The 11,182-nt window shown below is 42.0% G+C and overlaps 1 non-coding gene across 1 annotated transcript; it reads left to right on the forward strand.

Annotated features, from left to right (window-relative positions):
• Positions 1 to 7,069: 7,069 nt before the first annotated feature.
• On the forward strand, positions 7,070 to 7,176 carry LOC124799718. Its single transcript, XR_007017070.1, has one exon. It is a non-coding gene; the product is annotated as a U6 spliceosomal RNA (small nuclear RNA).
• Positions 7,177 to 11,182: the final 4,006 nt, after the last annotated feature.

Below are 11,182 nucleotides of genomic sequence, written 5' to 3' on the forward strand. Positions count from 1 at the left end.
TAGGCTATTTGAAGGGAGCAATACTGAAGATCCACCCAAAACGCATTGTTCTTGGTACAATTTGTTATAAGTAATTGTCAGTTAGTAACATATCTACGATTAAGGTTTTTAGCAAGTGATAAGACACTATGATTTGCACTGAAAAGGCGCGACGGCCGTTTAGTGTAATGAATAGCGTCACTGTCCTGTGGAAAGTTTATTTGTTGGGGCGGTGGTTCGCGTCCTGACATAACTAATTTTTTTTCTTAACAATCGCGTTTTTATTAGGATCTGATACTTTATTATTAGTTTAATATAAATATAGACTATAATATTTGATGTTATGTAAATACAAGTTCACCTTCTTGTGAGGGGTGACTTTGTTCTATTGGCTTGATCTACTGGACACCTTGCCCTACTTGTGTAAAGCTATTTTGCTCCTTTTTCTTTTATGCTTCGTAATTCACGCGTTGCAAAGATTCTGCTACTGGGTAGGAACAGCGATCGAGTGAGACTGACCTTGGGGTTGTATTAAAACGTGGGAATGATGAAATAATGTTTATCTTATGCGGAGAAATATTCCAAATTTGTACCGCACTGTTTGTAATGGAACTATTATATGTCTCTGTCCTTACTGATTGGACGTGGTACTTTCCTTTTCGTGGACGATGGAGGAAATGTGCGTTTTAATAGAGCTAACGTGGGAATTTTACGCGCGCCCGTTGAGTAAACAGTGTGGTTTACGAACTAGAAACATCCCTCAATTGCCGCTAGAGTGCGTTACGATCGCGTATACCACGTTGGGGCCCACGTACCGTAGGCACAAGTCGCATCATTCTTGAGCATTCAGCAGTATGTTGAACTTGGCTCGCTCAACGTTAACGTTCGACAGCACGGTCCGTGTGCCGATGGCTTTAAGCCGTCGGCACACGGACCATGCATCCGAACGTTGAGCGTTGAGCGTGCCGAGTTTCTGACATCATAGCGTGGAATAGCACGTTCGGGAGTCTTCCCGAACGTGCAGGGCAATATCTAGCGGGTAAGATATTCTGAGCGTGCGGCTGAGCGTTGACCAATGAGATAGCATAACGCCACCTACGTCACATGCACGCCATCTCCCTTCAGCACAGAGTTGTGATGCGCCATATTGGCATTCATTTCAAGCCTATACGTAGATATGCCGTTTATGAGCATCAGGAAATTGAGAATTACTCGAAAACCCGTTGTTAACTGTGTGTTTCGTTGCAAAAAACATAACGAGAAACATCTTATTCATGGCAAAAGTATTATTGTAACTTGCGCGTTATGAGAGCATGCCATTTGAATGCAACGACACAAAGAGGATCCAACGTTGTCAGTGTAGCGTAGTGAGTAGCATTACCAACTTCTACCTAGCTGCAAGAAATAACTTTGGTTTGCATCTTGCGCTGTCTTATTTTTTCCCCCTTTCGTGTAATAGGTTCTGACGCATTATTATTAGTTTAATATAAGTTTATACTATAGTATTTGATGTGATGTAAATATAAGTGCACCTTCTTTTGAGGAGTGAGTTTGTTCGATTGGTTTAATCTACAGGACAGCTTGCGCTACTTGTATAACGATATTTTGCTCCTTTTTCTTTTACGTCTTGTAATTCACATGTTGTAAAAATTCTGCTCCTGGGTACGAACAGTGATCAAGTAAGAATGACCTTAGGGTTTTGCTAAAATGTGGGAATGCTGAAATAATGCTTATCTTATGTAGAGAACTATTGCAAATTTGTATCAGACTGTTTGTAATAGAAATTTTATAAGTCTGTGTTCTTACTTATTAGACATGGTACTTTCCTTTTCGTCTTAAAACATTTACATGGATATTGAAGTTTTTATTTTTGTATATTACATATAGAACAACGCGATTGGCCTATGGGTAATGGAGGAAATGTGCGTTTTGATAGAGGTAATGGGGGAATTTTACGCGCACCCATTTAAGTAAACCGTGTGATTTACGAGCTAGAAACATACCGCAACTGCCGCTGGAGTGCGTTGTGATCGCGTATAGCACGTCGGGGCCCACGTACCGTATGCACAAGTCGCATCGTTCCTGAGCGTTCAGCAGCACGTTGAAGTCGGCACGCTCAACGTTGACGTTCGACAGCACGGTCCGTGTGCCGACGGCTTTAGAAAGGGCACGGCTGACCTCCTTTTCTATCCTTCCCCAATCCGAGCCTTTTCTCCGCCTCTAATGACCTCGTTGATGGCAGGACGTTAAATATTAATCTCCTCCTTCTCGCCGTCACGAGTGGGGACAAAGCAACGCAATAAATTTCTCCATGGCTTAAGAGGCCTGGAGCACACACCAGTCCGAGAGGTTTATACAACAGCAGTTACATCCCTTCTCCTCCCCCGACAATCCATTACATTTTCCCCCTCTCTCTTCCCTCTCCACATCTCCCCCCCCCCTCCAACTCAGACGCCTACACATATGCACAATCAGTACCCTTCCAGTGTAGACCTTCCACATTGCTTTCTTTAACCTGTTTTACACAAAATACGTCCTGTTCTAGTTCGACTGCTCACGTCACGTTTCAGCGTGTAAGTAAGCCGCCAACAGGGGTCAGTGACGTCAATGGTCAGTTGACTGAACCGAGTGTAGTTACAAAATCCCGAATACACTGCCGATTGCGCATGCGCAGAAACAGAAAGCTGTGGAGTCGTCTGCTAACACCAAAAGTTAGGAAATTCTCGCTCATATTTACAATCTTTTCATATTTTCGGGTCACAATCATGTAATAATGTTTGAATGGTATTTCCGCCATTTGACTGTACAGGCTTCTTTATTTTATGTTACTATCATGATTTTCGGCACGACGCTATTAGCACTGATGACTGCTTTCATCCTTTCGTTTGCATTGGGTCGATGGACGTTGTTTGCGAGTACTGTGGCGCATTGAAGTTTTCTGGAGAAACGCACGGATTGTGCTGCCCTAGTGGGAAAGTGTAATTGCCATTACTGACTCCGCCACCTGAGCAATTGCATTCATTGCTTTGTGGTGAAACACCCGAATCACGTCATTTTCATGCAAACACCCAAAAATACAATAGTTGTTTCCAACTGACCTCATGTGGAGCAGACAGTATCGAAGAACGAGAATTTAATCCGACATTCAAGGTATTTATTTATGTTGAAGAATCGAGCGGATTGATTTCATTTCCTCATAATTTCTGTAACTTTGTCTCATCGAAAGACGAACTTATCAACAAAGTATTCCCAAACACCATTACTAACTACAAAAGTAATGACTGGTTGAGTGAGCGAGCAATTTTAGTGGCTAAAAATAAAGATGTAGATGACCTAAACTACATAATTCAGAATGAGATCATTGGTAAAATGCATTCATTCAAATCTATTGACAGTGAAACAAATGAAGATGAAGCCACCAACTATCCAACTGATTTTTAAACTCCTTGGATGTGCCTGGATTACCACCGCACAATTTACGCCTAAAAGTTGGCTCTGCAGTAAACATGCTTCGAAACATAAACCAACCAAAACTGTGCAACGGTACGCGTTTGGTGGTAAGTAAATTAATGAACAATGTTATTTACGCGACGATACTCAAAGAAAAATTCGGAGGTGAAGGAGTTCACACTCCGGGGATCCCGATGATCCCAACTGATATTCCGTTTGAGTTTAAAAGACTTCTATTTCCGATCCGTCGTGCATTCGCCATGACCATTAACAAATGACAAGGCCAATCCTTGAAAGCTTGTGGTTTAAATCTGGAATAACCTTGTTTTTTCACATGGTCAATTATATGTGGCATGTTCATGGGTTGGAAGACCATCTGCGTTGTTTGTTCTTGCGCCTGATAATAAAACAAAACATGTCGTGTATCACAAGGTACTTAACTGAACAGTGGAAGGTATGCACCAAGAAACATAAAGAATATAGAATCATTAAAATATTTAATTTTTTATTTGTATTTCCTAATAAAAAATTCAACTTAACATCGAAAATCTGATTATTTATGGGCTTTAAGGCGGAACAGAGTTCGCCGGGTCAGCTAGCATAAAATAAAGAAGTTTGTACAGTCAAACGGCGGAAATATCATTCAAACATTATGTTTATGACTTATCTGCACATAGGGTACTTAAATGAAATGCTAAAATATGCCGAAATGCCTTCAGTAATACTACAGGAGAAAAAGTTATATCCTTTAACTTTGAAAAATACGCATATTCTTACTCTGTGTCATTTAAATAAAGCTTTCTGTTGAGAAGTAGATTATAATAATTAGAATTTTCGGCCTGTGCTATTCCTTTGAATTAGATCCAAGACAAAGTTATTGATATACGAGAAGCGTTCAATAAGTAATGCAACTCATTTCTTTCTCTAAAAGCAGGTTGATTTATTCGGGATTCCAATACAGCATATTATTCCCCACTGTTTTGTCTACAAAACCGTATTTTTCTACAAAATCTCCGATCAATGCGACGGTCTTACGCCATCTCACTGGAAGGATCTGTATGCCAGCACGGTACCACCCTACTGGTCGACTTCAGCGTCAGAATTTTGCTGTATCAACAACATCACTGTCATCCACGCACTGCCTTCTGCGGAGTGCATTCTTCGTTGGGCAAACGGATGGAAGTGTGAACGTGCGAGGTCCAGCCTGCATGGTCGATGAGGGAGAACAGTATAACGAAGTCTTGTGAGCTCCTGTGGATGTGTGCGCACTTGTGTGAGGTCTTGCGTTGTCATGGAGAAGAATTCGTTGGCATTTTTGTGGTGAAGAACATCCTGAAGTCGTTTCTTCCATTTCCTGAGGGTAGCACAACATATTTTACAGTTAATCTTTGCACCATGACGGAGGACATCAAACAGAATAATCTCTTCAGAGTCCCAGTAGACCGTCGCCACGACTTTACCAACTGAGGGTGCGGCTTTGAACTTCCTTTCCAGATGGTTGCCGTTTTCTTTCCTGTTCGAAGTGATGAACCCATTTTCACCAACTGCGACAAAATCGCGTGTACAAACAGTGATCCAATACTGTAAAATGCTTTTTTATTCCAGTCTCTGATCACAAATGAATTCTTTAGACGATGACCGGTTTCAGTTTGTTACGACCATCCTCAGATCTTTTTTACACCATTTCCTAAAGTGATATGGCCATAATGGCATCGTCAAAACATACAGATATAATCAGCATAGCATCTATATGCTATACTGAACATGTACGTGATAACCCTAAACTCAACGTCTGGTGCGGCCCAATGCACGGCAGGATTGTTGGATCATTCTTCTTTGTGGAACAAACAGTGAATGGGTCAGTGTGTCTGGACATGTTGGAGCAGTTTGTGTACCCTCAGATACAAGACTTAACAAGCCAACATCATTTTTCAACAAGATGGAGCTCCGCCGTATTGGTCAACGGCTGTTCGCAAGTTCCTGGATAGGAAGTTGACGCGGAGGACCCATTGCCTGGCCACCACGTTCACCCGACATTACGCCGCTTGATTTCTTCATGTGGGGTTCGTGAAGAACCTCATGTATGTGACCAAAGTGGACAATATTCCTCTGTTGCGACATTGTATCACTAATACGATTGCAACAATAACAGAGGAAATGTTACAAAGAACTTAGCAAGAAATTGAATATAGACTCGATATTCTTCGTGCTACAAATGGTTCACATGTAGAGGTGTACTGATGATAAATAAATAAATTCTTTGAGATGCTCTACAGTGTGCGGCATTTTTCATTGTCGTATCTACTGTGGTTGTTTTCCTGTGTCTTTGAAATCAGGGATATTTGAGTGGGACACCCTCTATTTTCATTCGATTGATCTCCATGAGCTTGAGGCACTTACCCCAGCCATATGTTTCATTGCATCATTCTTATTTCGTTTACCGTTTCTTTTAAAGACGTTTTAATACAACATGACTGAAAATGATTGAGACGTCCAATAATCTCTACATTTCCCTGTAAGTGAGTTGATTATGAGTGCTCTGCTTTTTGTGTACTCGATTCTATTGAAGGTTGTTGTCTGTTTCGTATGTTTAGTACCTAAACGTCAGTGGAGTTGCACATTGATTTCACTGGATCTCTTGTTCAATTTTTTTCCTCCAGTCTTTGTTTTATCTGTGGTGTCACCGCCAGACACCACACTTGCTAGGTGGTAGCCTTTAAATCGGCCGTGGTCCGCTAGTATACGTCGGACCCGCGTGTCGCCACTATTAGTGATTGCAGACCGAGCGCCGCCACACGGCAGGTCTAGAGAGACTTCCTAGCACTCGTCCCAGTTGTACAGCCGACTTTGCTAGCGATGGTTCACTGACAAAATACGCTCTCATTTGCCGAGACGATAGTTAGCATAGCCTTCAGCTACGTCATTTGCTACGACCTAGCAAGGCGCCATTACCAGTTACTATTGATGCTGTAAAACATGTACCGTCAAGAGCGATGTTCACCATTTATGGATTAAAGTTAAGTATTCCACAGCTACGTCCTTTTTTGCTAGTCTCGTTTCCTTGACCTGTTCCAGACCTCACGCCAGCCTGCGTGAGCTAAAACGCGTGCCTTTCGGCTTGCTCTCATAGTGGGTTGGCTCTCTTGCCAATCCACAACATTATCTCTTAATGTGTTCCTGGTACAGTTTCAATGAATCGAAACATATTGTACTAATAAAGGATTACTCTACAGTTATTGTTTAACAAGAACTCAGTTTCACTCTTCAGAAGCAGTGCTAAGTGACAGACAGTGCTCAGAACACACGCAACTCTGGCGCCGCCGTTTGAACACCAACGATCACTAGAGACACGTGAGTCTCAGAATGCGAATAAAACGGCAGAGCGATGCAGTGTACTCACAAGGGAACCTCCCCATCGCACCCCCCTCAGATTTAGTTATAAGTTGGCACAGTGGATAGGCCTTGAAAAACTGAACACTGATCAACTGAGAAAACAGGAAGAAGTTGTGTGGAACTGTGAAAAAATAAGCAAAATATACAAACTGAGTAGTTCAATGCCAGATAAGCAACAATAAGGACAATGAGACCATAAGAGCGCCGTGGTCTCGCGGTAACGTGAGCAGCTGCGGAACGAAGGGTTGTACTCGCTTCGGCGGTACATATACTAAAATTGGAACGATACAGAGAAGATTAGCATGGCCCCTGCGCAAGGATGACACGCAAAATCGTGACGGTGAGTACAGTTACTATTTCAAATGCTGATGTTGATTATAAACAAGTCAGAGTATTTAATTTGCCTCCTGAGGTAGAAAACTGCTACTTAAAAGACGCATTATCTAAATACGGTGACGTCAGACAAATTCGTAATGAACGGTGGTCAAGCCAGCATAGATTGCAATGCTTTAGTGGCGTTCGTTCTGTCGATATGCATGTCAAACAAAACATTCCATCTCATATTTTGGTTTGTGGCTACAAAGCGCACGTTATATACAATGGACAGACTTTGACTTGTCATATATGTAATGAAAGTGGGCATCTCCGGCAGAACTGTCCAAAAAAGGTGTTTGTATTGCAGAATAATTTACAACAGCGTAAAAGGTTAACACTGGCTGATCTTGTGACTGAAAATCAGATGACGGGTGGTGAAGTTTCCAGCATTTCGGGGAATGTAGACGACAGGCCACAAAATACTCTTGAAGCATTTCCACCTTTACTCAGGAAAGACACTGTAGACAATCCGGCTGGAAAAAGTAGTATAGCCACTAACAAAAGACGTCGAACTTGTGACGGCAGTAGCACAGATGAAGAAGATATCAACCTATCGCTGAAAGTTGTAGGTGACATTCAGAAAACAGTACTGGAAACTGTTTCAGACAATATTGTCAGCATAGATTCGAACTCTGAGTCAAGCACATCAGTAGACAGATCGAATATGCTACCATCACCTGAACAGGTCGAAGTGACATCAGAGTCCCATTCTGTAGCGCTGGACGCGCCAGTAGATGGCGATGCGCTGCTCTTGGTGACACCACAACCCCGCGCTGCAGTACCCGTACGTCAATCAATGCAGACAAATTCACTCGCAGATGCAACTGAAAGCAAACATGACGAGGTAGCGAGTGATTGTCAACAACAGGCGACGTCACAGTCCAAATCCCAAGACGAAGAAGCGGAGTTTTACAACAATAACACACAAACAGTAAACGAAAGTGTTCATAGAAGTGATGGGGCATTGGAAGAGTGTTTGCAAACTGCTTCTGCGCCGCCTTTGGCAGACGAGATGGTGGCACACGACTGCCTCTCAGATCCACCGACACCGGTCTCGGTGGAAAACTGTTCAGGGGGTGGGCGGAGCAGACATTCGGTGAAGGCTAGTGTCAATGCACACCGCAAGAAAAGTAAAAAGAAAGGTTCTAATGCAAACCGTGACGGTGGTCTCCAGTCAGATTCTCAGGAAGTATCCGGCATGGAGTGGCATGAAATGATAGACTAGCGGGAAAAAGGTCACCCCCCTATGTTACAGTCATATACGATTACCACGTTAAACATTAATAGAATACAGTCGGATGTTAAAATAGCTGCTCTGAAACAGTTTCTGTATGAGTCAGCGACGGATATTGCTCTCCTACAGGAAGTGGTATCCCCACAATTAAATTTTTCCAATTACGTTGATTTTTACAATATTTCCACTGAAACGAATGTTGGCACGGCCATTTTAGTTAGAGAAGGCATCCCCGTACATGACGTTGATAAATTAGAATCGGGGCGAGGTATTGGAATAAATGTAGCAGGAGTTACTATAGTCAATTTATATGCTCCTTCTGGCAGCAGTAATAGAGCTGCAAGAGCCACATTCTTTAATGAAAGCGTAATTTATTTACTGAGGAAAAACCCCCTCCAACTTATAATAGGGGGAGATTTTAATTGTGTATTGAGTCGAAAGGATCAAACCCCCAACTTCAATTACTCAACTGACTTGAGACGTCTTGTTGTTGATTTAAAATTAAAAGATGCGTGGGAAATAAAATACTCAACAATGGTGAACTTCACTCATACTGTTGCGAATTGCTGTAGTAGAATTGACAGAATTTACGTATCGGAAAATTTAGCAGATAAAGTACTGAAAACAGAAACTGTTCCCGTTAGTTTTTCCGATCACAGTGCGTTGCTGACCTGCGTAAATTTAACACCACAACCTACCCGAAGAGTAAGAAGCCAGTGGAATCTAAATATATCGTTATTATCAGAAGAAGACTTAGAAGATGCCCTAACCAGAGCTTGGGAAATGTGTCTCTGTTCACTGAACAACTTTCCAAGTGTGATAGAATGGTGGACCCAACGAGCGAAACCGAAGCTAAGGAAAGTTTTAATATCTTTTAGTATAGATATGGCCAGAGAAAGGAAACAGACTGTAGAATTCTACTACAGCGTGCTCAGGGACCTCTACGATCAGACAGATGCAATTCCTACAAGATTAAAAGACATCAAGAAAATAAAAGCAAAGTTAATAAGTCTGAAACGTAAGGAACTGGAGGGACTTAAAATAAAATCCAAAGCAAAGTCAGTCACTGAAGATGAGACTGCTGCATTGTACCACCTTGTCAGACACGCCAAAAATAGAAGAAGAAGTTTCATGGATGAACTTCAAATAGATGATGGCACCATAATCACCACCCAGAAGGAAATAATTAAAGAGATCTCAGCGTACTATGAACGTATGTATGCGTCAGGGGAAACAAACGAAGAAGAATACGATGACCTCTTTAGGACATATCTTCCACGAATATCGCGAGATGGTGATGAGAACATTTCTTCGGACATCACCAAGGAAGATGTATTAGAAATCGTGTGCAGCTCCCCTGCTAAAAAATCTCCAGGACCTGACGGACTGCCCATTGAATTCTATAAACGATTTTGGACCCTAATAGGAGAAAAGTTCACCGAAATTGTCAATGAAGTCTTACAAGGAAAGCCAGTGCCTGCAGAGTTCAAACAATGCAAAATCGTGTTGATCCCGAAGAACAGAGGCTGCAAAAAAATAAACAACCTACGGCCGATTTCGCTTTTAAATTCAGATTATAAAATTATAGCTCGAGTAATTAACAAGCGCTTTACACCATGCACTGCTGACATCATAGGCCAACAGCAGACTTGTGCTTTTAGAAGAACGATTTTACAAACTGCGGCTTTGTATCGCGATGTCATTGCGCTAGCGCAGGCAAGTAACATAAAATGTGGACTGCTTTTCATAGACTTCCATAAGGCATTCGATCAAATTAATCACAAATACCTGATAGAGATAATGCGCCGAATGGACTTCCTGCCAAAAACCATCGACATCATCAAGAACATGGCAATGGGTGTTACTGCACAAATCTCCGTTAACTGTCAACTGACAAAAAAAATTGAAATAAAAAGGGGTGTTACCCAAGGAAGCCCCTTATCCATGCTCCTGTTCGTTATATCGCTGGAACCTTTCTTGAGACAGCTACAGCACAGGCTGACAGGCATTACCATTCAAGGAACAAAGACCGTGGTAGGTGCTTACGCGGACGATGTAGGCGTAATCATCAGAGACCAAACAGATGTGACACAACTAGAGATGATACTTGCAAAATATTGTTCCGCATCAGGTGCGAGGGTAAATGAAAATAAAAGTAAATTCCTAAATATAAAGCGGCTTGCTAACTTACGCATTGAGTGGGCGAACCCTGTCAATGAACACAAAGCTCTTGGAATGGCATTGACAACGTCCCTTATAAAAATGATAGCAATAAATTGGCGGCAGGTGGCAAGAAAAATCAAGGGAGCTTTGATTGAAAACTGTCAACGTAGCATAGACCAGTTCCAGAGAATACTGTTTATCAACACGTATATTTTATCCAAGGCCTACTACATAGCACAGGTTCTCCCCATTCCATCAATGGTGGCGAAGACGATCATGTCCACTTCAGCAAAGTTCTTGTGGAAAGGGGAATTGTTTCGAGTGCCGGTGAAGACAGCAGTTTTGGATCCAAGCAATGGAGGAATGGGTCTAACCGACATCAAGTCTAAAGCGATGGCATTGTACGTCAAACGAACATGGAGCATAATGTGTAATGATCCAGGGTGCATTACAGCAAAACTATACGATATTGTCAGGCCAGAAAGTGTAGAGCCGCCGATAAATATACAAAAAATAAGTTTTAAGCTGAAACACATTAGGGAGTATTATCTTGAACTAAGTTATCTCAGCAAAAAGATTTTAAACTCC

The sequence above is a fragment of the Schistocerca piceifrons genome, chromosome 5, assembly GCF_021461385.2.
Source record: "Schistocerca piceifrons isolate TAMUIC-IGC-003096 chromosome 5, iqSchPice1.1, whole genome shotgun sequence".
NCBI classification, from domain to species: Eukaryota; Metazoa; Arthropoda; class Insecta; order Orthoptera; family Acrididae; genus Schistocerca; species Schistocerca piceifrons.